General features: G+C 29.7%; 1 long non-coding RNA gene and 1 pseudogene across 1 annotated transcript; one reads left to right on the top strand and one right to left on the bottom strand.

The window, feature by feature from the left end:
• Positions 1–247: 247 nt before the first annotated feature.
• LOC132949867 (cytochrome P450 6a2-like) lies at positions 248–3,917 on the bottom strand (annotated as a pseudogene).
• A 5,586-nt stretch (positions 3,918–9,503) lies between these two features.
• Positions 9,504–11,364, top strand: LOC132949869 (uncharacterized). Its single transcript, XR_009665147.1, has 3 exons — positions 9,504–9,649; positions 9,723–9,831; positions 11,254–11,364. It is a non-coding gene; the product is annotated as an uncharacterized LOC132949869 (long non-coding RNA).
• Positions 11,365–25,798: the final 14,434 nt, after the last annotated feature.

Genomic DNA, 25,798 nt, shown 5'->3' with positions numbered 1-25,798 from the left:
AATTTCGAACCCTCAATCCCCCCTCGTTTACTGCCTTGCAAACTGTATAGTTTATCAAATATAATATTATATAATGTCATACCAGACACTTATTACATATTTCTGTTCATAATATTTAGCACTTCACCGCCAAAAGAATCTTTTACTTGTCCATCATAATGATCGAACATGTTTCGTAAATTAGTTACAAAATATAAAAGTACCTAAGTAACACCTATATTTAACACTTATAAATAATTACAACAAATTAATTACTATCAATTTTATTTTTATAAAAGATACCCTAAAAATTAGCACCCTGGTCAGTTGCTCCCCTGAGCCACTCACTGTATTATAATATAAAATTATCGAATCATAAGTGCCACTCATTCAGAAATGGCTTGAAAACGTAACCAAATCCCGTTTTTTTGCCACCATCATGGGTAATCCGTTTTGTAGTTTGAGCGGTACTTCCGTTTTTTCACATGGTAAAATTCGAAATGTCGTGATCATTTGTGACAGAACCATTTTCATTTCCAGCTCGGCGAATCGTTTTCCTGTTTAAAGATTTGTATATAAATACTCGTAAATATAATGCATACAAATATACATCGCGTGTTTCAAATATAATTGAACGCTAATCTCGGTATTAAATACGATAGCAATAATATAAAAACAGGGTACCTATGCAAAACCGCGGCCCGTCGCCAAACGGTAAGTAAGTACTGGATTGCCTTTTTGCCTTTTCTTCCGGTGAAAACCTTTGCGGGTCAAAGGTGTACGGTTCGGGGTAATACTTGGGGTCGTGATGAATACTGTAAAGAGGAATCATGATCTTGGTTCCCTTTTCGATCACCAACGTGTCGCCGGGTACGTGGTACGTCTTCGCAGCTTCCCTAAACAACGCGTTGGTCACCACGTACATGCGTTCAGTTTCTAAGACGCATAAAAAAAGTGCAAAAATATTTGTTATATATTATTATATATTTTGTTCATACGAACTAAATACACATTACTAGGTACATTACAGTATATTACACATGGATTTATATACCATTCTAAGGTACCTACCTATAATACTAGTAAGTATAAAGATGCATTATTCCGTCCCAAGATTGATGGTTAGTTATTAATATACTACATATTTGATTTTAGATTATTCAGAGCGGAGCATTGAATGTATATTTCAATTTATAATGATGTAAGATTTTTATTTTCTATCCGTCAGGTTTTTTACCAGTAAAAATGCTTCTATTTTAAACTATGTAGGAAGTTTTTGGTAGGTAGCAAATTGGATCTAGTTGGTACTTTGGTGTATAAGTAAAAAATTCTAAGCACTTTGCAAAATAACAGTGGTGAAAAATAAAAAAAAATGAAGACAAAACTGGAAATTGGAAGTAATACCGCTAATCAACAAAATCAATTTTTTTTTATTTGATATAACTCGAAAATGCTTAACATTTCACCAAATGATCAAATAGTTATATTTATAGCATATATTGTGTTACTTACATAGATGATTTTTTTTATAATCGTTTGAATATTGAATTTAAAATGTTAATAACATTAATTTGTCAAAATCACAAAAATTGTGCATATCATTTTGTACTTTTGTAGTTTAAAACTTTTATAATATAATGATCAAATTTTACAGCTAATGATTATTGAACATTTAAATAACTCATAACTAGATCATGTTGTAACCAAAAAATTTAAAAATGTATCAACACAGTTTTTAACTAATCTGTAAAAATGTAATATAAACGTAATTTAGGGGTCTACGAAAATTGAAAAATTACAACGTGGTCTACAAGGGGAAAATGTTTAGGAACCTCTGTACTACACCTATTTTAAGGTGTAGTACACCTACTTATAAAAATATAAATGGTCACACCATCGCCCTTAAAATATTTATCATTATTATTAATGATTCTTATAAAAATATAATAGATTTTTCAATATTTTTTTTAAGTTGAGAAATAAAAAAAATAATATTTTTATAAAGATATACGTGTTATTGAAAGCCCGATATGGTTTGATAATTCATGTCACATATTTAAAGCTTATTACATCGATCGTACTTAAATATTTTATGGTTTTTTTTTTAAATAGTTATTTTGGGACTTTGCTTATATGCTCAAAAGTATCTACTGCTTAAGATTTTGTTTATTAAGTCCGTAATACAAAAATAAATTAAATGAAACCGTTTGATAATATTACTTAATATATAGATACTGAACGCCGTAGCCACCCTGAGTTAGGGTTAGGGTTCAGACAGCCCCCACCGACATTTTTTGCTGGCTACGAGCCTGTAGATACTGGTCAGTGGTCGCCTTTATAAATAATCTATTAGACCATATTACGATTGATTAAATAATATACTGATATTCACCTGCCAAAACCATATCGGTGTAATGGAGATCGACCAAAAAATCGTTGTTTATTTCTCCGTGTTGTTTTAAATTTGAATTCATCTCGTCACGAATTTTGTTCTGGACGTCTTGGTTCAGTGCTAAGTGATACAAACAGAAACTCAACGTGGAAGACACGGTTTCAAAACCGGCCAAAAACATCAAGATCGCATTCGCTATTATATGCTGCTCAGTAAATCCATCTGAAAAAATTAGATCAAAACAGCTATTAAATGGAAACTGGAGACACGTCATATTATATTGTCCACTAAATAATATTCGATACAACTACGTAAATAATATTATTTATTTTTGGATATTTCAGACCAACGTATATTTTGCGTACAGAATATTATTCAACGGATTTAATAACGTTTCAAACTAAACATTTTTATTATGATTTTCTTGTATAATATATTAATATGATTCACTTTACTTTTATCGGTCGATTCCAACACCAATTCTTTTCTTGCTTCTATCAAGCTCTGCGCCACGTCGTGTCGGACTATGCCGTTTTCCTCCCTGTACCTGATAATCTCGTTGAACGTCGATTCATAAAACGCAGAAGCATCGGGCGGGAACTCGGCGACTCCCAACAGTTTCAATATTTTGGACGACACCATTTCGGTCAACAAGAACCGAAAGCTCATCTTAAATAGTTTCCGGCCGTACATCCGGAAATCGGAACCTTCGTTCTTGACGGTGTCCAATTTCAAACCGAAAGCGCACGTCCCGATGACGTCTGTCGAGTACTTGCACATGGTCTCCTTGACTTCGATCTGGTCGTTTTCTTTCATTTTGGCGGCGATAAATCGCATCAGCTCGTCACTGCACTCCGCTATCTGGCTGTGGGCCAACTTCAGCTTGCCGGACGTGAATCCCGGACTCAGTTTCTGTCTCATCACCTTCCACTTGGAACCCTCCATGAAGAACAACCCGTTGGCGATTATGTTCAAGGCCGGGTCCTTGTGGAAACCGCGGTCCGCGAAATGCGAAAAGTCCTTGATCAATATATTGTTGATCAGCTCCGGATCGCGGATCATCAGGAACGGCGTCTTCATCTGATAGAAACCACAGTATTTCTCGCCGGAAAACCGTTTGTAAATCCCGTCGATGGTGACCAACTGGTGTTCGATCAAAGTCATCATCTTCACCGTGTTGCCCACCAGCGGCCACGGCGGGTCGTGGGGTACTTTCAACCTCAGCCACTTGTCGTACGTGTTGGTCGTGTAATAGTAAACGATCGCCGCGAGGACGGCGACTGCACCGATTGTGGGTGTGCCGAGCAGAAAATCGATCAAACAAGAAATCATAGCGATCGATAGTAAATTTAAAATGCCAATAAGTACCTGTTTAATGTGTACGTATGATAATGTCACAATATATAGTATACGGTCAATTTCAACAGCTACCGACACCACGAGAGAACTGCGACGTACGATGCTCGAGCCGTTTGTATAAAATCTGAGTTCAAGTTCACCGTTCTCGAGTGGTACCTAGGTATAGGTAGGAGTGTGTTATTCGTCCGATTGTGTTTGTTTTTATTTTCGCCTACATTTTCGAGCGACCATTTGCTGCAGCTAAGTGGTTGCGTGGAGGGGATACAGAAAACCATCATATGCGTCATAGTTATTTTATGTATATTACATATACGCTCACGCATAAACTTGGTAAGTGAGTAAACAATATAAATATGTGGACATTAAATTATTCACTCCATTGAAATACATCATATAAAATAACAAATTTGGCGTGTTCCGACGAGCGGTGGGTTGATATTATATTACATTGTTTAGGGAAAAGGATACTACTTTTGGGCAGTCTGCAGGTTGGGCAATACTTTTGCAATATTTAAGTATTTATAGGTAACATCATCATTGCATTAATTATTATTGGACATCAGTATTAGTATCTACTGCTAATCGTAGTAAACAACTTTATACTTTTCATATATTTTTATTGTATTTTACGAAGCGTTCAAGATACTGATAGTTTTATAATATATGATATAATAACGAATAAATCGATGATCTTAAACCATAAAAGTAAATCTTTATTTAACCATTAGGTAAAGTTTAATTTTTAATATTTTATAATTAACTACTTTATATTTTTCTTATACAAATTATTTCGTAAAATTGAGTGTCTATTGTGTGATTTAAAAATTATACCTGACACATTATATTTTAAAATTTTAAATGGAATAACTCTCCCTAATTCTGGACACTTTGAAAGTTTGAACATAAACAATTTGTAAATCAGGCAAGGTTAATACATATTATATAGTGTACCTAAATATAATAAAGGTATATTCCTCCATCTCTTCGCGCTAATAAGTAGGTAGCCTACAGGTGACGTAAATAGGAGCATTTATTAATTATACCTATTCGGTATTAATTTTTAGTATCGTATATTGGTCACAATCACAATATAAACAAACTTACACAAACAAGTTATTTATATTTAATATTACAATAAATAATAGATATGCTGGCCCAATAGTATGCTGCCTAGTTATTAATTTTTTTATTAATGTTATTAGCGTTTACATTTGCATAATAACATAATACATCAGTTTTTACTTTCGTTAATAATATTAAAATCATGGTGATTGCATGACAATAATTATTATATGACAATTGTATAGTTCAATTGATTTCACTAGCGAGTAGCGACCTATACTGCGAGATAAACTGCGACGAATGATTCTCGAGTCGTCTGTAATTATTATTATAAATTCAAGTTTACCGTTCCTGAGTGGTAGATAGTAGATACCTATAACAATTATAAGTGTGTAGGCCTATTAAATCGTTTGACCGATTGTGTTTGTTTTGATTTGCGCCACTTTTTCGAGGAACAACTTTCAGTCGCGGTGGGAATACGGCCGAATACCATAATATACGCAGTTAAATCTTATTCGAATCGGCTACAAGGCCGCACCGATATATTAATAATATGCATTTATGTATATTATTATATAAATATATAATATGCCCACGCGTAAGTCAGAATGTTGTCAGAAATACTCAAATACGTATGTATTAAATTTCACGCCCATGTTAATATATCATGTAAAATATTGGATTTGACGTACCTCGTCTTTTTTTTTTATATTGGATAATATATTAGTATGGCAAAGCATGGTAAAAGGGGTGGGAGACGTTGAAATACCCCCCCCCCTCTCCCACCACTCGAGGTTTTATTTCTGCTTGCCCAAACATATTTTATTTCATATTTATAATAACATAATAATGTAATAATATACGTATAGTTTCAAGTTTGTATATTTTAGACGTATATTTGTATATATGGTGTTATAATACAATAAAGCTTAGAGTTTTCTTTATAAAATAATTATAGTCGTTAATTTTTAAATTATTTTGCTCCCCTTGAAAGATATCTTCCCTCCCTCTTGAAAAACTTCTAAGGACGCCCATGTAGCAAAGGGATACTTTTGAGTTTTGGGCAGTCTGCAGGGAGCAACTCTTTTGCAATAAGATGTAATAAAGTATTATTATCCACATTGCAATTATGACTATCGGCATAACTGCAGTGAATCGTGGTAGACAACTTTATACTTTTTATACACCTATATTAGCTATTTGTATTTTACTAAGCATTAAAGGAACTTCTCAACTACCTAATAGATTTATGATATAATAACAAATAACGCAATGATCCTAAACTATAATATTAAACCTTCATTCAACCATTCGGCATTAGGTATATTATAATATTAAACAGTTACCCTACCTATATATTTTTCTTGAGCAAATTAATTTCGTACAAAACGATTGTGTGATTTTAAAATAAAAATGAAAGTAGTTTATTCAATAACATTTTTAATTATTATAATTAAAGGTATCGAAGCTGGTATATAAAATAACTTTATAGAACTACCATAGATGACCAAATCGGCATCGTAGTAGGTACCTCGAATTTTTGAAATAATTCTACCTAGATTGGTAACCACAAGTCGCAGATTATTGGATTTAGCACTAGGTATATATATTTTTAAACGTGGTTCAAACAACTTTCTAAACTTTTCTGATACCTCTAAAAACAGTCTCTGTGATTTTCGTCAAAATCAGTTGAGTAGGTAGTATTTGTCATTTGAGTATAATATAGCTGCAAACATACATTTAAGATATAGTTTCTTTAAATTGAGGTCTTCTCAACGTGACAATTTGTACCGTGCTTTTACCTCATCTGCCCGAGTAACCTATAAGAACATTTTAAATCTATAAATAATCTAAAAATATCTATATAAGCTATTATAGTTTAGGCCTTTAGGGCCTACGATGTTGATCAGTCAATCAGCCAAGACACGTCTGATTATAAAAAATGTTTGTACAACTTCAACTTCCCAACTTTTCTAGTTAAAAAAATGCTCTGATCATCAACTTCGATGAAGGTTTTTGGAAGCAAATTGAATCTAGTTGGTACTTTTGGGAGGTGGAAATTGAAAATTGATAAATTGCCTATAATATGTTTACAGCCTTCATAAAATATAATTTCACAGTTTGGCAATTGTTTTGGTAAAAAATATATTGGTAGGTACTTTTTAGGGTAATGATTGACTATAAAATTATAGGTATACATTTTAAAAAAATGCCAAGTAAATTCAAATTTTTATTTATTTATTTTAGTTTAATATTATTTGAGTTCTGGAAAAACATTATTTAGGAGGGAGGCTATACGTAATTTTTGAGCCTTAGAGGACATGTAGTTACCCCACTACTCCAGCCTCCTTAGGTGAGCTGTTATGTGCATAATCTATATTCAATGTTCATTATTATATCATTAATTATATGCAGATTTTAGTTAAAAGTTATAACTTATATAATATAGGTATTATAATATTAATATAGTAATACACATGCGGCTATATAGGTATCTGGCTGATATTGAACTAATAACTTTTCCGTGTTAAATTCTAAAAACGAACAATATTCTTGGACCATAGTAACGAGATTTATTTTTTTACATTGAATTTTTGAATATTAATTATTTATATTAGGTTATGTATAAACAAAATTGTATATTCTATGAAATTAGAATTATCCCATACTTAACGATACAATACAACGTGCAAGCCGATAGCTATATATCGGAAGGGTTTTGCCGGCACGAAAAGCCTTTAGTTTGGTGACCGGTGTCCGATCAAAGGAAAGCCGGACAAACGTGAAGAGAAACGCTGGAAACATATTGTACCAAGGACAACGAGAGGACGAGTGGCTGACAATGGAACCGTGATGACACGCGGCAGATGCAGGGAGACTTAGGACTTCGCGGTGGCTGGGCCACGTCCCTGTTGGGCTGCGACAACGGCTTAGCGTACCACGGTGCACTTCGATGACGTGCGGCCGAACGTGAATCAACAGGAGGATGGGCTCGACGGCGACAAATAAAAATATGACGTGTAGCAGCAGCCGCAGACGCAACATCAGGAAGGGATCAGTAAAATAATATAATATAAGCGTGGCAGTTGCAGTAGATTATATAAATTGAACAGAACCGGATAGAATCACAAAATAAGTAAGTTATAATTATAAGCACGGACCTTTAGGTTTTTGCATATTTTTATTGGCTTTATGCAGCTTTACGAGGATGAAAAATGTGGACGATTTATCCATCACAGAGTTCGTAGGAAAAAATTTATTTTGCATGTTTTACCATATTTTGGACATTATAGAATATATTTTAGCCTATTTGTCATATTTTAGAATATTATATTCAATTATTTTTCATTAAAAAAGCTTATTTTATTAATTTCTTTAGTTATGATTTTTCTAGGAAAAAAAAATAATTTGATTTAAGAATGTTAAAAATAAAAAATCATTGAATTATCTACTTGGTTGTAATTAAATTAGTAATGTTGGTCATACTGTTACTCTCAGTCCGCGATTGTATCATAGATTAGGACTGGTGGTATTTAAAATTTGGATACCGGTATTCGGTATTTTTTTACTACCGGTAATTACGGAATTACCGGTTATACGGTATTTTCGGTAATTACTGAATTATATCCGATTAAGACAGTAATTAGTTTCGTAATACGGCGGGTAAATAAGGTCTAACAACATGTTGTTGCACGAGCTTGTTTCATGTTTCCAGATTTAAACTTGAGAAACAATCTTTTTCAAACAACGTTTACTGTATTATGTAGATTAGATAATTAATGGAGGATTTAATACTTCAATTAAAATATAAATTAGCCCCTCCAAGCCCCCCCCCCAAATTGTGCCTATGTATATAACACATATACATTTAACAAAAAATTTATTAATTTTTAAGTTTTGCTTACCATTATTAAATTATATGAAATTATATAATGTCGGACCAAACACTTATTATATATTTCTATATTCATAATTTAGCACTTCACCACCAAAAGAATGTTTTGCTTGTTTATCGTTATGATCGAACATGGTTCGTAAATAATAGTTAGTAGTTACAAAATATAAAAGTGAGAAACCTATACTATATTTAACAATTATAAGTAATTACAACAAATAAATTACTATTTATTTTATTGTTTACAATTTTTTGGCAACTCTAAAAAGTAGCGCCTCGGTGAATTGCTTCCCTTGAACCACTCATTCAGAAATGGATTGAAAACGTAACCAAATCCCGTTTTTTGCCACCATCATGGGTAATCCGTTTTGTAGTTGGAGCGGTACTTCCGTTTTTTCACATGGTAAAATTCGAAATGTCGTGATCATTTGTGACAGAATCATTTTCATTTCCAGTTCGGCGAATCGTTTTCCTGTTTAAAGATTTGTATATAAATACTCGTAAATATAATACATACAAATATAGATGGAGTGTTTCAAATAATTGAACGCTAATCTCGGTATTAAATACGATAGCAAATACCAGTTTGTATAGTTAAATTTGGCATGCGAACTATAATTGAAATAGAAAACCAGAATAGGTGCATTGCAGATGACAAAGATTTCTGTAAAAGAACATACGATTTATCAATATACCGTATAGGTACTGATAATACTGATAGTACTAGATAATACTATAATATATAAGTTCTATGGATTTATCATAATAAACAATATATTTTATAATATCTATGGCAATCGTCAATTGTCGAAATTCGTCGGCGATGGTTAACAATTCTAATAATTTCAGCAAATACTATTGTATTATAAATATAATATATTGTATATTTTGATTTCAGTGAACAAAAAAACAATAAGCCACTAATATAAACAGACAGTTCGTTAAACCGTACATATTATAATGTAAGTTTTAATAAAAACTCGCAAATTTCATTATGATCAGGTTATTTTCATAAAGTATTTCGATACTTTCAAGTTTCAGTTCATCGGAGTGAGATGATTAGATGGAGATGGATGAAGATGGCTGTTTCTTCGGCGATGGCGGCACTCTAGCTACGTTTCACCGGAAGAGTAGATGTTTACGAGTAAGTTTGTTTTCATATTATTACCTACTATTTTACATTTACTTTTTAGACTTAAATTAGGCGTAAAATAGGAATTATTCTAGTTTTTTTAAATAATTTTTTCGAAAAATATATGTAACATGTATAGCTCATACAATTATGAATTTATAGTTAATAGAAATGCGGATGTTTATACTTCATAGATATTTTTTTATTGAAATCGTGTAAATAATTTGATTAAACAATCAGGTACCTACTCATCACTAGTATCAATTTTATTATATTACGTGTAAAATCACCGACACAAGGTGCAGACTGAATTTAAAAAATTAAAAACATAAAACAATGTTGTAGTAGAAGCTGGAAACTGTAGTTTTTATAATCCATATAATGTAACTATTAAATTGAATCATTGAATTATTATTCAGAGATAACTTTGGGATAAATGCCAAACGTATAAATGTAAATTAAATTAAAAATAATTAAAAAACATTTTGTGAAAGGAACAAGATTACTGCTAATATTTAAGTCTTAATTATTATTAACAAATAAATACAAATAATAGATATTTTAATAGCTTTTTACTATTAACATTCAGTGTAAATATAGTTTCTGATCGACTTACCTATATGTAATAAAATAATTATTCATATCAAATAATCCTAACAATTTAATGCAAGGATTCTCATAAATTGATCTTACTGCAGCCTTAAAACACCAAAAATACATTTGTACATCATTTACAAAATTTTAGTTCCCTATTATGGTGTAGGTACTAATACAAACAATAAATTGCTATTCAAAAAACAATTTCGTATACCTATTATTATTTACTAAATACCTACAACTAAACTAAACTAAAAATAAACATATGATTACATATACTGAGTGCCTATAAAATAATATTATATATGAAAATTGAATCTTTATTACGAATACTTATCGTTTACACAGACCACCAAGAAAAAATAATTAAAAATATTAAAAAATAAAGAACACATCATTGTAAAATTAATACAGTCATCGATCCGCTCGGAGTTTTAGAAATCTAGTTGGTATTACAGTATTTGATGAATTTACTGTACCTCTAAAATCCAGTAATCATATTTTTATTTAATAATTCATAAAATACAATATGCTCTTAAAAAAATATTATTGTGCTTCTGATATCTATTCACCACCTTAATCAATAATTAAATTGATAAACGATAATTTAAATAATACTAATAATAATAATTTAAATAATACCCATATCATATTATTATAATCAAAATTATAAACTATTTTGGTTTATTGTCATCAAATTTCAATGAACAAATTGTTCCTTAACACGGAACTCTTTGATACAAAAAGTTGCATTATATTATATCCATGGATTCATCATATTGATGTACCTAGTATAATATCTATCATTTATTTATTTATCTATGGCAAATCTCAGAGTCATTGCAGAAGACACATTCGACTAAAAATTCTAAAATTTCAATAAGCAAAGAAGATATTCTAAGTTCTGGCTGTATTCTGGAGCGTTTCCTCATGGGCGTCGCAATTCACACACGTCACGGATTCCGCCGAAGGAGTCGATAATTAAAGTAAGTTTGTTTTTATATTCTTTTGGGGCTTAAATTTACTTTTAAGACTTAAAACAAATATTTAATGTCACGAAAAATGTGCTATCCAAGTGTTGTAGGCGCATATTTTAGTTCCGGACTAGAAATGTATAAAATACGCGAGATATAAACGCCATCGTCGTTTTTCCAGCCCCCGTTTGTAGAATAATTATAATTAATAGGTGCATACCTTTATAGGGTACTCAATATATATAAATATATATATATGTTTTGGTTTAATTTATAGAAATATATGTTATAACTTATAACTGATAATAGTCATAAGATACAATTTTAATTAATAACTGGTAATTTTTTTTCCAAATACAACGTTATAAGTTATAGGTAACTATTAATTTAGTGTCACATACTTAACTTCTATTGTTCACCTAATATCTATATTCTATACCATAGGGATTAGGGATGTATAACCATGTACACATAAAAGTATATTCACGGAATGGTCAACTGCCTATCCTGACGTGTGCGCACTTATGAATAATATACCTACTCATATACTCGTATAGGTATATAAATATACCTATATAAATAGTGTAATACTACATACACGAATGTGTTACCTATTATGTCCCTAAAAGTCCAACAGTTATTATTATATTTATTTATTTTTTAAATATAGGTAAATACATTACAAGACTCTAATTAAAATCACATTTTTTTTTATTTTTTCGAACACAATGTTTCAAAAATTATTAATTAATATATAATTTATTGGTATAGTATTAAATTAATTAATGAAATAAAACAAACAGACCTACTATAATTATTAGTAATAATAATATATCTTTGTATAAATTATTAAAATACAAAACGAACAAACGAAAAATGATTCTGAGCAAAGACATCGTTAACTAATAAATAATATTGAGATTAAAGTAATTTATTTTACTATTAGACATTAGCACCTACAATAGTAGGTTAAAGTCATTTTTGCCCAAATAATAACATTTGAAAGTGTCATCGTGTCTATAAATTATAATAATATTAAATATACTCTAAAAGTTTCATAAATCCGCGAATATTTACTATTTTTAAATTACAACAAAATAACTAAAATCGTTATTTTTGGTTTTAATATGTAATTTCGTCCAAATTTTAACTTATAATATCTGTAAAAAGTAACTGTGTTTATAATAGATTATTTAGATTTTTCGGTTACAATATGAACCAGGAGCGGACTGGGCCGGCGGGATACTGGGAACTTTCCCGGTTGGCCGCTACTCAAAAATGATTTGTTATTGCTATATATTTATAATTATTATTAATATAGAAGATCGGTATAAATCGGTAGAAAATCGGTATAAATATCAATTATAAATATTTTTTATTTTCATACCATGACGCGTGTGTGAAAAATTGTTTATATTAAGTGTTTAAGATGTTAGATTTCGGTTCGGCTGATTGTGCACCTCTCTCACTCTTCAGCATCAATGCATCAGAAATTATTATTTATAATTAGGCCACGGATTTAAATATAAACTGCATTTTCTGAATTTTCTAAACATTGCTTTCCAAGCAAAGAATTCGTTTCATATATTATCAACGAATTGAAAAAATTAAATAAGAACATTTATATGGGATAAAGTCAATATTATAAAAACTTATTAAAAAAAAATTAAATACAATTAAATAAAGCTAATTTTTTTAAATTATATTTCTATTTTTTTACGTACCCATTATGCTCGATACTATAACTTCGGTCTTCAGTTATAGAAAACAACACTTGCCAATATGGAATTATTGTCGAAGTTTTTTATTTTAAAATATTAAATAGCATCTGATTGACTGATGTGCTATAATGAAACTCAAAATATAACGAATACACTACCTATACACCTATCTAAATTATATTTTATATTCGTTTAAATTGGACTTTTAATTTTTCTGGACATTTTATTAAGCTACGAATTTATTTGGTTATTTTGTTATTTAGGTAATACATATTAATTAATAGGTATTTCTTAAATTTTTTTTATTATTTTATTTGAAACATTATTTTTAAATATTGGGATCTATAAAACTATTTTTATTCAATTACTATTTTATATCAATTAGAATTTGTTAATAAACCAAGTAATAAATGAATGGTTACCAAGTAAAAAAAAACTGTTATCTATATTATAAATTTGAATTCAATTTACCAAATTTGCGTCTAGTAGAAACAAATAAATGTTTTTTTGAAGATAATGTAAAAATATCCATCATCCATCGGTTAGGACCCTGGACCATATATATATTTTCTATGATTAGGACGGTGAGGTTATAATTATAAATAATCTATGGCAAATGACAATCGTCTGAGACGAACAGCGATTCCAATACGTACTCACATATTTCGTTCCATTCTGGTTATTAAACTAGGTGCCTATTTTTAGAAATGTCATTAATCTCAATACTTCCAGACTGAACTTTTGGATCGGAAATATGAAGACGCGCGCTGCATTTTCCTTGGCGGAGATGCACAGCTGTGACACTAGACAATATTATACACTCGAAATGAACGCGTTTCGCCGGAAGAATAAATAATTACGTAAGTTTTGTCCAAACTACTCTGTTGACGCGGTAGACGTAATGTAAATATTTATTGTCAGACAAACTTATATACCCGCTAGACGTAGAGTAGTTTTTAAAATCCAGTTGTTATAGGTGTACAAAAATTAGGATATTATGAAAAATACCTTAAATTATAATACTTTGCCTACAACTGTTAATTTATTGATATAGTAAAATAATTTTTAAAATTTTAAATCAATGATTAGGTAATGCTTTTATAAGTAGGAAGGTAGGTTTTTATACCTACCTAACAAAATAAGAAAATACATAATGATTAATGTTATTTAATATGATTTGTAAGTACATAGCAGATCATACCTAGAGAACACCTCAAACGTACGTTTTTTTTTTGGGGGGGGGGGGGGTTTACGGGATATACCTATGGGAAATTTTCTTCAAATTTTCACATTTCACTATTTGATATTGTGATATTATTTGTGCCTAGGTTAAGTTTCTGTTTTAGAACCGATCAATAGGTTACCTAGGTATATCACATTCTTTAATTTTAATTCTGGTAGTCGAGTATTGGACAAGTACCTACGTAATTTATAATTCATATCGTAATTTAATAACTAAAAAAATATATTTTCCCCAACAGTGTCACCGGCAGGAGAATACATTATAGAATGTCTATAAACTTGTGGTCTAGTATATGGTTAAAATTGGCATGCGACCAACAACTGGGGGCTTGTTCTGGACAATTTAAATGATCTAATAAGGTTTATCTCATTATTTGAATTAAATTAATTTTTAACCGATTGTTGTGTTAATCAATTTTTTAATTTATTTCATTCAACACACTCGTCTCCGTTTTCTAGTACCTCTAGATTTCTCACAAAATTCATATCGATCATCTCACAGCTTTCATATTCAAAACCAAAAAAATATGTATTTTTATCTTATTTCAATCTTTTTCATCGAACACCAGAATATATTACACATCATAAAGGTACTAGTATTGTATACTAGATAAGTTTCAATTAGCGAGATGTAGAGAGAGATGGAGATGGAGCGAGATGTAGACGGATGAAGATAGCTGTTTCTTCGACGACAGCGTGTGCTGCAGTACAGCTAGGTTTCACTGGAAGAGTCGATGTTTATGCATAAGTTTGTTTTTATATTATTTTGGTCTTACGTTTACTTTTTAGACTTGAATTAAATATTTATTGTCGCGGAAAATCTGTTAACTAAGTAACGTAGAAGCATATACGTTTACTACTGCCTACCAAAGGCGCAATGTATAATAATAATAAATTATACGCCAGTCCGAACAATCCAAACGCTGTCTTACTCGTAGTCGAGTTCTAGTTGATAACTGACTTGTGAATAAATGTAATTTTTGTTAGGTATAAAAATAAAACTAATAAATCCTTATATACAACATTTAAAAATACAAACTCTGTGTAATAAAAATTAATATTAGGTATTTATTGGTAGGTTTATATAATATCTGTAGACTGTAACTAGGTCATTAGAATATTGTAGAACATTTTACTGCATAAGATGCGTGTTATTTCAGAAATGGTATTCGTCAGTGAACATTTTCAAACTGGGAATAATATATCATAAGCAGATTGAAATGTGTGAACGTTTCAGTGTTTTGAAGACTAAGTTTCGTAGCAGATTTCGATTCCGTCATGGGGTATGTATTTTCTTATTTCTCAGTAGGTTTTTTTTTATTATAGTTAATTGATCAGGGGATGTATTGCCCGAAAATTTTCAATATTTGTATTGTAACTATACCGGTATAACACTATTCGGGCTATCAATAAAGTCGTGTTCAAAATTAGAAAATTGGTGAGGTATGATATTTTTTTAAGCAATTCTTTCGAGTAGGGAATTCGCTCAATGATATTTAAATATTTTCACCGATAATCAAGTACGATGACTTGTAGGTAACTAGAAACTGGGTGAATAGGAATTAGGTAGTGTGTAATATGGCGAAGATAAGGAAATGGGTCAACAGGATTTCAGAATGTTTGGTGTATGAAAGGGAAAGATGAAAAATAAATGTAATGTTAGGGTAGGTAAGTGGAGTGAGGGTAGCAGATATGAGAATAATAAGTAAGGTGTTAAGGTACAAAAGAGGATAGAATAAGAAATTTATTAATTAAGGGTAGTGTAGGGTAGTGTACATATTGTAGTGAAAACAAGAGAGAATAGGTTTAGGTGGTTCGGCCACTGTATGATAAGAGATAGTGAGAGTGGCTATAGAAGTTAGTTAATTTAGGTGGGAAATGAGGGGCGAGAAGACTGAAGAAGAGATGGATCGACAGAATACCGATCATATGGAGGTGTGGAATGAGAGTGGCTGAACCTGTATATAGCTGTGAGAGACGGGGGAAGAAAAAGTGTAAAGGTAGAATAGTTATGTTAACAATGCCGAATACGTAGGATAAGATCTTGAATTGCAAAGGCCACTAGCTTCAACTAACCATAGGTTTACCTAACTAACCTTCTTATGACTCATTAGTACACTTTGAATAAAAAGATCCTGAGTTGCTACAGGTTGCCGAACTTGGTTGCCGTGTTTGATTATCAAGTTGATCCTCTGATTGTTGACACCATGGATAGTCCACGCCTATGTTAAATACATTTGAGGCCGCGTTCCCGGAGGGGAAGGCAATTGAGGCTCCTTTATATTGATAGTAGATACTCGATATGAGTATACTTTATTTGGCCTCAATTGTTCCCCTCGAAGGACGAAGACCGCTGATAAGACCATTATGTCCTATCCATATCTTTATTATCTATGATGGAGCCATACCCAGCTCACTCGTGTAAGCTTGTTGCTGGTTGGGATGTCAGCGCACTATTTGTTTTCCATCTTTGACCCACGCCTAGCATACCAAATGTACGATTAAGAAAACACTAAAATGATTGTGCGTGGGTCGGAGAGAGAAATAAATGGTGCGCTAAAAATCTGACATCCTCTTAAGTGTTAAATATTTGCCTGCATGTATGCACTAAAAACAGGCAAATATATGCACTGAAATATTCAAAAATATTAAAAATAATAAAATATTCAAAAAAATACTGAATGAAAACGTTTTTATTAAAATTTTTTTAAACTAATAAATAATAATTCAAATTGGTTTACAAAAAAAATTCTTTATTTACACACTTGGTAGGTAGGTAACGGATGAACCGAAAATATAAAAACATTTTAAGAAAATAAGCATAAATACAAAGAAATCATGAAAACATGCAATTATATTAACTAACCAGAAAAAAACGCATATTGGTAACGGTGTTGTAATAATAGGGATCTCCCCAAAATAATACGTACTAATAGTTCAAACAAATCATAAAAGCCAACTGTAATAAATATTAATTTATGAAAAAGTATATTAAAAAGCATTATAATTATAAATGAAACAAAACTATCAACTATGGACCGTGACATAATATAGGTATTTCTATATTTTTAGCTCCATAATTTCTGTTAAAATATTAGGAAAATGTATTAAGTACCGTAAAAGTGCTAAATTTGAGTTATTACTTAAAATATTATATTCATAACAAATTATAATAGAAGGTTAGGTACTGTTATTCCACATACCTATATTATAGTTTAATTTAACTACAACATTCTATAGTAGAGTCTGATAAAATTTGGTTCCACGACTTTGATCATACAAACTTTAAATACTAAACTATGGGTCTGAAATTTAGTTTATATAGATCTAAATAATCCAAAACATATAATGTTGCTTCAAAATATAAAAATAAAGTGTCTTGTATTGTAGTAGGTAGGTAACTATCAAAAAAAAAACTAAAAAAAATCATACTTGAAATCTATGTATAATATACATATATTGTAATAAACGTTCAAATGTTTACTTAGTACATTATAAAAAATTAACTTAAGTTCATTATAATACATTATAACAGGTGTTCAAATAAACATTTCATACCACAAATGTTGTTAATTCACACAGTCTCTCTTCAATTTTAAATTTTTCTTCAAATTATCTATAAAACATAAATGTTTAAAATTATCATTTATCTAAAAGAGATGTGCCGGGTCGCCTACATTACTATATCGAGGGGCCATGGTGCAAGTGTCGTCCATAAATAGCATAACATATATTATATTAGTTACAAACACTTGAATTAAGAGTTATGTTTGAGAATTTAATTAATTTCCTAAAAGGAAATGCCTCAAGGTTGCCTTAGTAGATCGAGGGACCGTTGTTAAAGTGCCGTCCACCAATAAAGTACCGGGAAAAAAACGAAGAATTCAAATATAGAAGGTACTTATATCATATACTTTTATCAAAGTATGATTGTGTTAGTCACAGTCTTGTAAATGATATTGTCTTATGTTTTCCCAATCTAATTATACAAAATACTGAAAATTAATGAAATCACAAATATTAGTACAATAGAGAGACTGTGCATTGATTTACAAATTTGTCTTAAATTTACTTTTTGCATAGAGAATATGAAGGTGGGCTGGGCTCTTAATATCAGAGTATGGGGGACAGGTCTGGGATTTCATATTATCATTAATAGAGACTCGTTAATCGCTTTTATGTGCTTCAAATTGTTTACACGAGTGAGCTGGGTATGGCTCCATCATAGATAATATAGATATAACATAATGGATAGGACATAATAGTCTTACCAGCGGTCTTCGAGGGGAACTAAGGTGTCAACAATCTAAGGATCAACTTGATAATCAATCACTTATAAGTTCGGCAACCTGCAACTCAGGAACTATTTATTCTAAGTGTCCTAATGTAATTAGTCATACGAAGCTAGTTTGGTAAACCTAAGATTAGTTGAAGCTATGGTGATGATAGACGACTACAATCACTAGTCGAGAGCTTTGCGATGATGTTTTCCTACTAACTATAAAGGTATTCGATATTGTAAACATAACAATGAAAGAAAATATTTAAATATTATTAATTTGGTTATGTTAGGTTAGGTTAGGATAGGACAGTAAATTAGACGTTAACTAATTATTATAGTTTTTAACACGGTCTTAAAGACTGTCAGCTAGAGTTGTACCAGTATAGTTATTAAAAACTTAAATACAGCCAACATTAAATAATGATTTTTTTAACACAACAAATTATAAAATGTATTTTAAAATATAACAAAATATAATTTTTTTTAGGATTTTATAAGGTTTTCAATACTTATGAGCTTTTTTAAATAGAAAATGTATAAAATCAATAGTTTTAATTTAATATATAGTTTTGTGTTTTATTACCCTACTGTCAAAGAATTCTCAGGGTTTTCTTTCCACATTTTTTTACATTGTACTATATCTAATTTTTTTCCACACATATTTACAAAGACTAAAACAGATATCTGACTATGTTTTTATTTGCATTTAGACTTTATAGTTTGTTATTTAATATTGACTGTAGACCCAGCCAAACACAATATTATTTTAAATTAAACATTATTTTGTGTCCTTCATAAATTACATTCGTTTTTATACATTTTCTAATACATATATTACGGTGATACACCTCAGATCATAATAACTGTTCGTATTATTATAATGTAAACAATACCTAGTTTTTGGATTGTAGTTAATATGTATTGCAGTATTTAGCTTCCAGCGTATTCTTTTGTTTAGTGTTATTTCACACAGATTTCTCAAACAATTTTTTTTTCAATTCATGGAACTCTAGTAGATTTTTTTGTATAAATATTTTTCAAGATTAACCGGCTATACCTGGGAGTACGCTGAGTACCCGTGTACTCATAAAGCGTGTTCCTACAGTCAAATTTTTTCCAAATTTTTTTTTTGTTTTCTAAAATCAATTTGCCTGCAGGCGCCAACACCTCCCTTCAATTTTTTTTTTAGTACTGTAACTCTAGTTGAATATTTTGTATTGACTTGAAAATTGATAAGTTGGTGCACTTTGAATAATCCATCATTAATGAACTAAATATTTTGAATAGTTTTTTTCTGTTTAAGATTCTGGACATTTTAGTTTGAAGTTTTTAATTTCAATTTTTTTTTGTTTTCTAAAATGAATTTGCCTGCGGGCACCCACACCCACCTTCAATTTTTTTTTTTTATGTGACTAGTTGAATTTTTTGTATAGACTTTGTAATATGCATTCCTACAATAATATTTTTTTTTGTTTTCTAAACTGCATTTGCCTGCGGGCGCCAACACCCTCCTTCAATATTTTTTTTGTTATGTGACTAGTTGAATTTTTTGTATAGACTTTTTGAACGTTGAAAATCTGGTGCACTTTGAATAATCCATCAATAATGAACTAAATATTTTGAATAGTTTTTTTCTGTTTAAGATTCTGGACATTTTAGTTTGAAGTTTTTAATTTCAATTTTTTTTCGTTTTCTAAAATGCTTTTGCCCGCGGTCGCCAACACCCTCCTTCAATTTTTTTTTTTTGTTACGTAACTAGTTGAATTTTTTGTATAGACTTTATAATGTGTATTTCTACAGTAATATTTTTTTAAATTTTTTTTTGTTTTCTAAAATGCCTTTGCCTGCGGGCGCCAACACCCTCTTTCAATTTTTTTTTGTTATGTGAATAGTTGAATTTTTTGTATAGACTTTGAAATGTGCATTCCTACAATATTATTTTTTTTTAAATTTTTTTTTGTTTTCTAAAATCGATTTGCCCGCGGGCGCCAACACCTCCCATCAATTTTTTTTTATGATTCTAACTCTAGCCAAATTTTTTAAACATTGAAAATCTGGTACCCTTTGAGTAATTCTTTAATGAACTAAATATTTTGAATAGTTGTTTCTGTTTAAGATTCTGGGCATTTTAGTTTGTACTTTATAATGAGTATTCATACAGTAAAATCTATTTGCCTGCGGGCGCCAACCCCTCCCTTCAATTTTTTTTTTTTTAGTACTGTAACTCTAGTTGAATATTTTGTATTGACTTGAAAATTGATAACTTGGTGCCCCATGAATAATCATTCTTTAATGAACTAAATATTTTGAATAGTTTTTTCTAAATTTTTTTCCAAATTTTTTTTTGTTTTCTAAAATCAATTTGCCTGCGGGCGCCAATACCTCCCTTCAATTTTTTTTTTATGATTTTAACTCTAGCAAAATTTTTTAAACATTGAAAATCTGCTACCCTTTGAGTAATTCTTTAATGAACTAAATATTTTGAATAGTTTTTTCTAAATTTTTTTCCAAATTTTTTATTTGTTTTCTAAAATCTATTTGCCTGCGGGCGCCAACACCCTCTTTCAATTTTTTTTTGTTATGTGACTAGTTGAATTTTTTGTATATACTTTTTGAAATTGAAAATCTGGTGCACTTTGAATAATCCATCATTAATGAACTAAATATTTTGAAAAGTTTTTTTCTGTTTAAGATTCTGGACATTTTAGTTTGAAGTTTTTAATTTCAATTTTTTTTTGTTTTCTAAAATGCATTTGCCTGCGGGCGCCAACACCCTCTTTCAATTTTTTTTTGTTATGTGAATAGTTAAATTTTTTGTATAGACTTTGAAATGTGCATTCCTACAATATTATTTTTTTTTAAATTTTATTTTGTTTTCTAAAATCGATTTGCCCGCAGGCGCCAACACCTCCCTTCAATTTTTTTTTATGATTCTAACTGTAGCCAAATTTTTTAAACATTGAAAATCTGGTACCCTTTGAGTAATTCTTTAATGAACTAAATATTTTGAATAGTTTTTTCTGTTTAAGATTCTGGGCATTTTAGTTTGTACTTTATAATGAGTATTCATACAGTAAAATCTATTTGCCTGCGGGCGCCAACCCCTCCCTTCAATTTTTTTTTTTTTAGTACTGTAACTCTAGTTGAATATTTTGTATTGACTTGAAAATTGATAACTTGGTGCCCCATGAATAATCATTCTTTAATAAACTAAATATTTTGAATAGTTTTTTCTAAATTATTTTCCAAATTTTTTTTTTGTTTTCTAAAATCAATTTGCCTGCGGGCGCCAATACCTCCCTTCAATTTTTTTTTTATGATTTTAACTCTAGCAAAATTTTTTAAACATTGAAAATCTGCTACTTTTTGAGTAATTCTTTAATGAACTAAATATTTTGAATAGTTTTTTCTAAATTTTTTTCCAAATTTTTTATTTGTTTTCTAAAATCTATTTGCCTGCGGGCGCCAACACCCTCTTTCAATTTTTTTTTGTTATGTGACTAGTTGAATTTTTTGTATATACTTTTTGAAATTGAAAATCTGGTGCACTTTGAATAGTCCATCATTAATGAACTAAATATTTTGAATAGTTTTTTTCTTTTTAAGATTCTGGACATTTTAGTTTGAAGTTTTTAATTTCAATTTTTTTTTGTTTTCTAAAATGCATTTGCCTGCGGGCGCCAACACCCTCTTTCAATTTTTTTTTGTTATGTGAATAGTTAAATTTTTTGTATAGACTTTGAAATGTGCATTCCTACAATATTATTTTTTTTTAAATTTTATTTTGTTTTCTAAAATCGATTTGCCCGCAGGCGCCAACACCTCCCTTCAATTTTTTTTTATGATTCTAACTGTAGCCAAATTTTTTAAACATTGAAAATCTGGTACCCTTTGAGTAATTCTTTAATGAACTAAATATTTTGAATAGTTTTTTCTAAATTTTTTTCCAAATTTTTTATTTGTTTTCTAAAATCTATTTGCCTGCGGGCGCCAACACCCTCTTTCAATTTTTTTTTGTTATGTGACTAGTTGAATTTTTTGTATATACTTTTTGAACATTGAAAATCTGGTGCACTTTGAATAATCCATCAATAATGAACTAAATATTTTGAATAGTTTTTTTCTGTTTAAGATTCTGGACATTTTAGTTTGAAGTTTTTAATTTCAATTTTTTTTCGTTTTCTAAAATGCTTTTGCCCGCGGTCGCCAACACCCTCCTTCAATTTTTTTTTTTTTGTTACGTAACTAGTTGAATTTTTCGTATAGACTTTATAATGTGTATTTCTACAGTAATATTTTTTTAAATTTTTTTTTGTTTTCTAAAATGCTTTTGCCTGCGGGCGCCAACACCCTCTTTCAATTTTTTTTTGTTATGTGAATAGTTGAATTTTTTGTATAGACTTTGAAATGTGCATTCCTACAATATTATTTTTTTTTTAATTTTATTATGTTTTCTAAAATCGATTTGCCCGCAGGCGCCAACACCTCCCTTCAATTTTTTTTTATGATTCTAACTGTAGCCAAATTTTTTAAACATTGAAAATCTGGTACCCTTTGAGTAATTCTTTAATGAACTAAATATTTTGAATAGTTTTTTCTGTTTAAGATTCTGGGCATTTTAGTTTGTACTTTATAATGAGTATTCATACAGTAAAATCTATTTGCCTGCGGGCGCCAACCCCTCCCTTCAATTTTTTTTTTTTTAGTACTGTAACTCTAGTTGAATATTTTGTATTGACTTGAAAATTGATAACTTGGTGCCCCATGAATAATCATTCTTTAATAAACTAAATATTTTGAATAGTTTTTTCTAAATTATTTTCCAAATTTTTTTTTTGTTTTCTAAAATCAATTTGCCTGCGGGCGCCAATACCTCCCTTCAATTTTTTTTTTATGATTTTAACTCTAGCAAAATTTTTTAAACATTGAAAATCTGCTACTTTTTGAGTAATTCTTTAATGAACTAAATATTTTGAATAGTTTTTTCTAAATTTTTTTCCAAATTTTTTATTTGTTTTCTAAAATCTATTTGCCTGCGGGCGCCAACACCCTCTTTCAATTTTTTTTTGTTATGTGACTAGTTGAATTTTTTGTATATACTTTTTGAAATTGAAAATCTGGTGCACTTTGAATAGTCCATCATTAATGAACTAAATATTTTGAATAGTTTTTTTCTTTTTAAGATTCTGGACATTTTAGTTTGAAGTTTTTAATTTCAATTTTTTTTTGTTTTCTAAAATGCATTTGCCTGCGGGCGCCAACACCCTCTTTCAATTTTTTTTTGTTATGTGAATAGTTAAATTTTTTGTATAGACTTTGAAATGTGCATTCCTACAATATTATTTTTTTTTAAATTTTATTTTGTTTTCTAAAATCGATTTGCCCGCAGGCGCCAACACCTCCCTTCAATTTTTTTTTATGATTCTAACTGTAGCCAAATTTTTTAAACATTGAAAATCTGGTACCCTTTGAGTAATTCTTTAATGAACTAAATATTTTGAATAGTTTTTTCTAAATTTTTTTCCAAATTTTTTATTTGTTTTCTAAAATCTATTTGCCTGCGGGCGCCAACACCCTCTTTCAATTTTTTTTTGTTATGTGACTAGTTGAATTTTTTGTATATACTTTTTGAACATTGAAAATCTGGTGCACTTTGAATAATCCATCAATAATGAACTAAATATTTTGAATAGTTTTTTTCTGTTTAAGATTCTGGACATTTTAGTTTGAAGTTTTTAATTTCAATTTTTTTTCGTTTTCTAAAATGCTTTTGCCCGCGGTCGCCAACACCCTCCTTCAATTTTTTTTTTTTGTTACGTAACTAGTTGAATTTTTTGTATAGACTTTATAATGTGTATTTCTACAGTAATATTTTTTTAAATTTTTTTTTGTTTTCTAAAATGCTTTTGCCTGCGGGGGCCAACACCCTCTTTCAATTTTTTTTTGTTATGTGAATAGTTGAATTTTTTGTATAGACTTTGAAATGTGCATTCCTACAATATTATTTTTTTTTAAATTTTATTTTGTTTTCTAAAATCGATTTGCCCGCAGGCGCCAACACCTCCCTTCAATTTTTTTTTATGATTCTAACTGTAGCCAAATTTTTTAAACATTGAAAATCTGGTACCCTTTGAGTAATTCTTTAATGAACTAAATATTTTGAATAGTTTTTTCTGTTTAAGATTCTGGGCATTTTAGTTTGTACTTTATAATGAGTATTCATACAGTAAAATCTATTTGCCTGCGGGCGCCAACCCCTCCCTTCAATTTTTTTTTTTTTAGTACTGTAACTCTAGTTGAATATTTTGTATTGACTTGAAAATTGATAACTTGGTGCCCCATGAATAATCATTCTTTAATAAACTAAATATTTTGAATAGTTTTTTCTAAATTATTTTCCAAATTTTTTTTTTGTTTTCTAAAATCAATTTGCCTGCGGGCGCCAATACCTCCCTTCAATTTTTTTTTTATGATTTTAACTCTAGCAAAATTTTTTAAACATTGAAAATCTGCTACTTTTTGAGTAATTCTTTAATGAACTAAATATTTTGAATAGTTTTTTCTAAATTTTTTTCCAAATTTTTTATTTGTTTTCTAAAATCTATTTGCCTGCGGGCGCCAACACCCTCTTTCAATTTTTTTTTGTTATGTGACTAGTTGAATTTTTTGTATATACTTTTTGAAATTGAAAATCTGGTGCACTTTGAATAGTCCATCATTAATGAACTAAATATTTTGAATAGTTTTTTTCTTTTTAAGATTCTGGACATTTTAGTTTGAAGTTTTTAATTTCAATTTTTTTTTGTTTTCTAAAATGCATTTGCCTGCGGGCGCCAACACCCTCTTTCAATTTTTTTTTGTTATGTGAATAGTTAAATTTTTTGTATAGACTTTGAAATGTGCATTCCTACAATATTATTTTTTTTTAAATTTTATTTTGTTTTCTAAAATCGATTTGCCCGCAGGCGCCAACACCTCCCTTCAATTTTTTTTTATGATTCTAACTGTAGCCAAATTTTTTAAATATTGAAAATCTGGTACCCTTTGAGTAATTCTTTAATGAACTAAATATTTTGAATAGTTTTTTCTAAATTTTTTTCCAAATTTTTTATTTGTTTTCTAAAATCTATTTGCCTGCGGGCGCCAACACCCTCTTTCAATTT

The sequence above is a fragment of the Metopolophium dirhodum genome, chromosome 8 (assembly GCF_019925205.1).
Source record: "Metopolophium dirhodum isolate CAU chromosome 8, ASM1992520v1, whole genome shotgun sequence".
Lineage (NCBI taxonomy): Eukaryota > Metazoa > Arthropoda > Insecta > Hemiptera > Aphididae > Metopolophium > Metopolophium dirhodum.
This window is presented reverse-complemented; position numbering and strand designations above follow the sequence as displayed.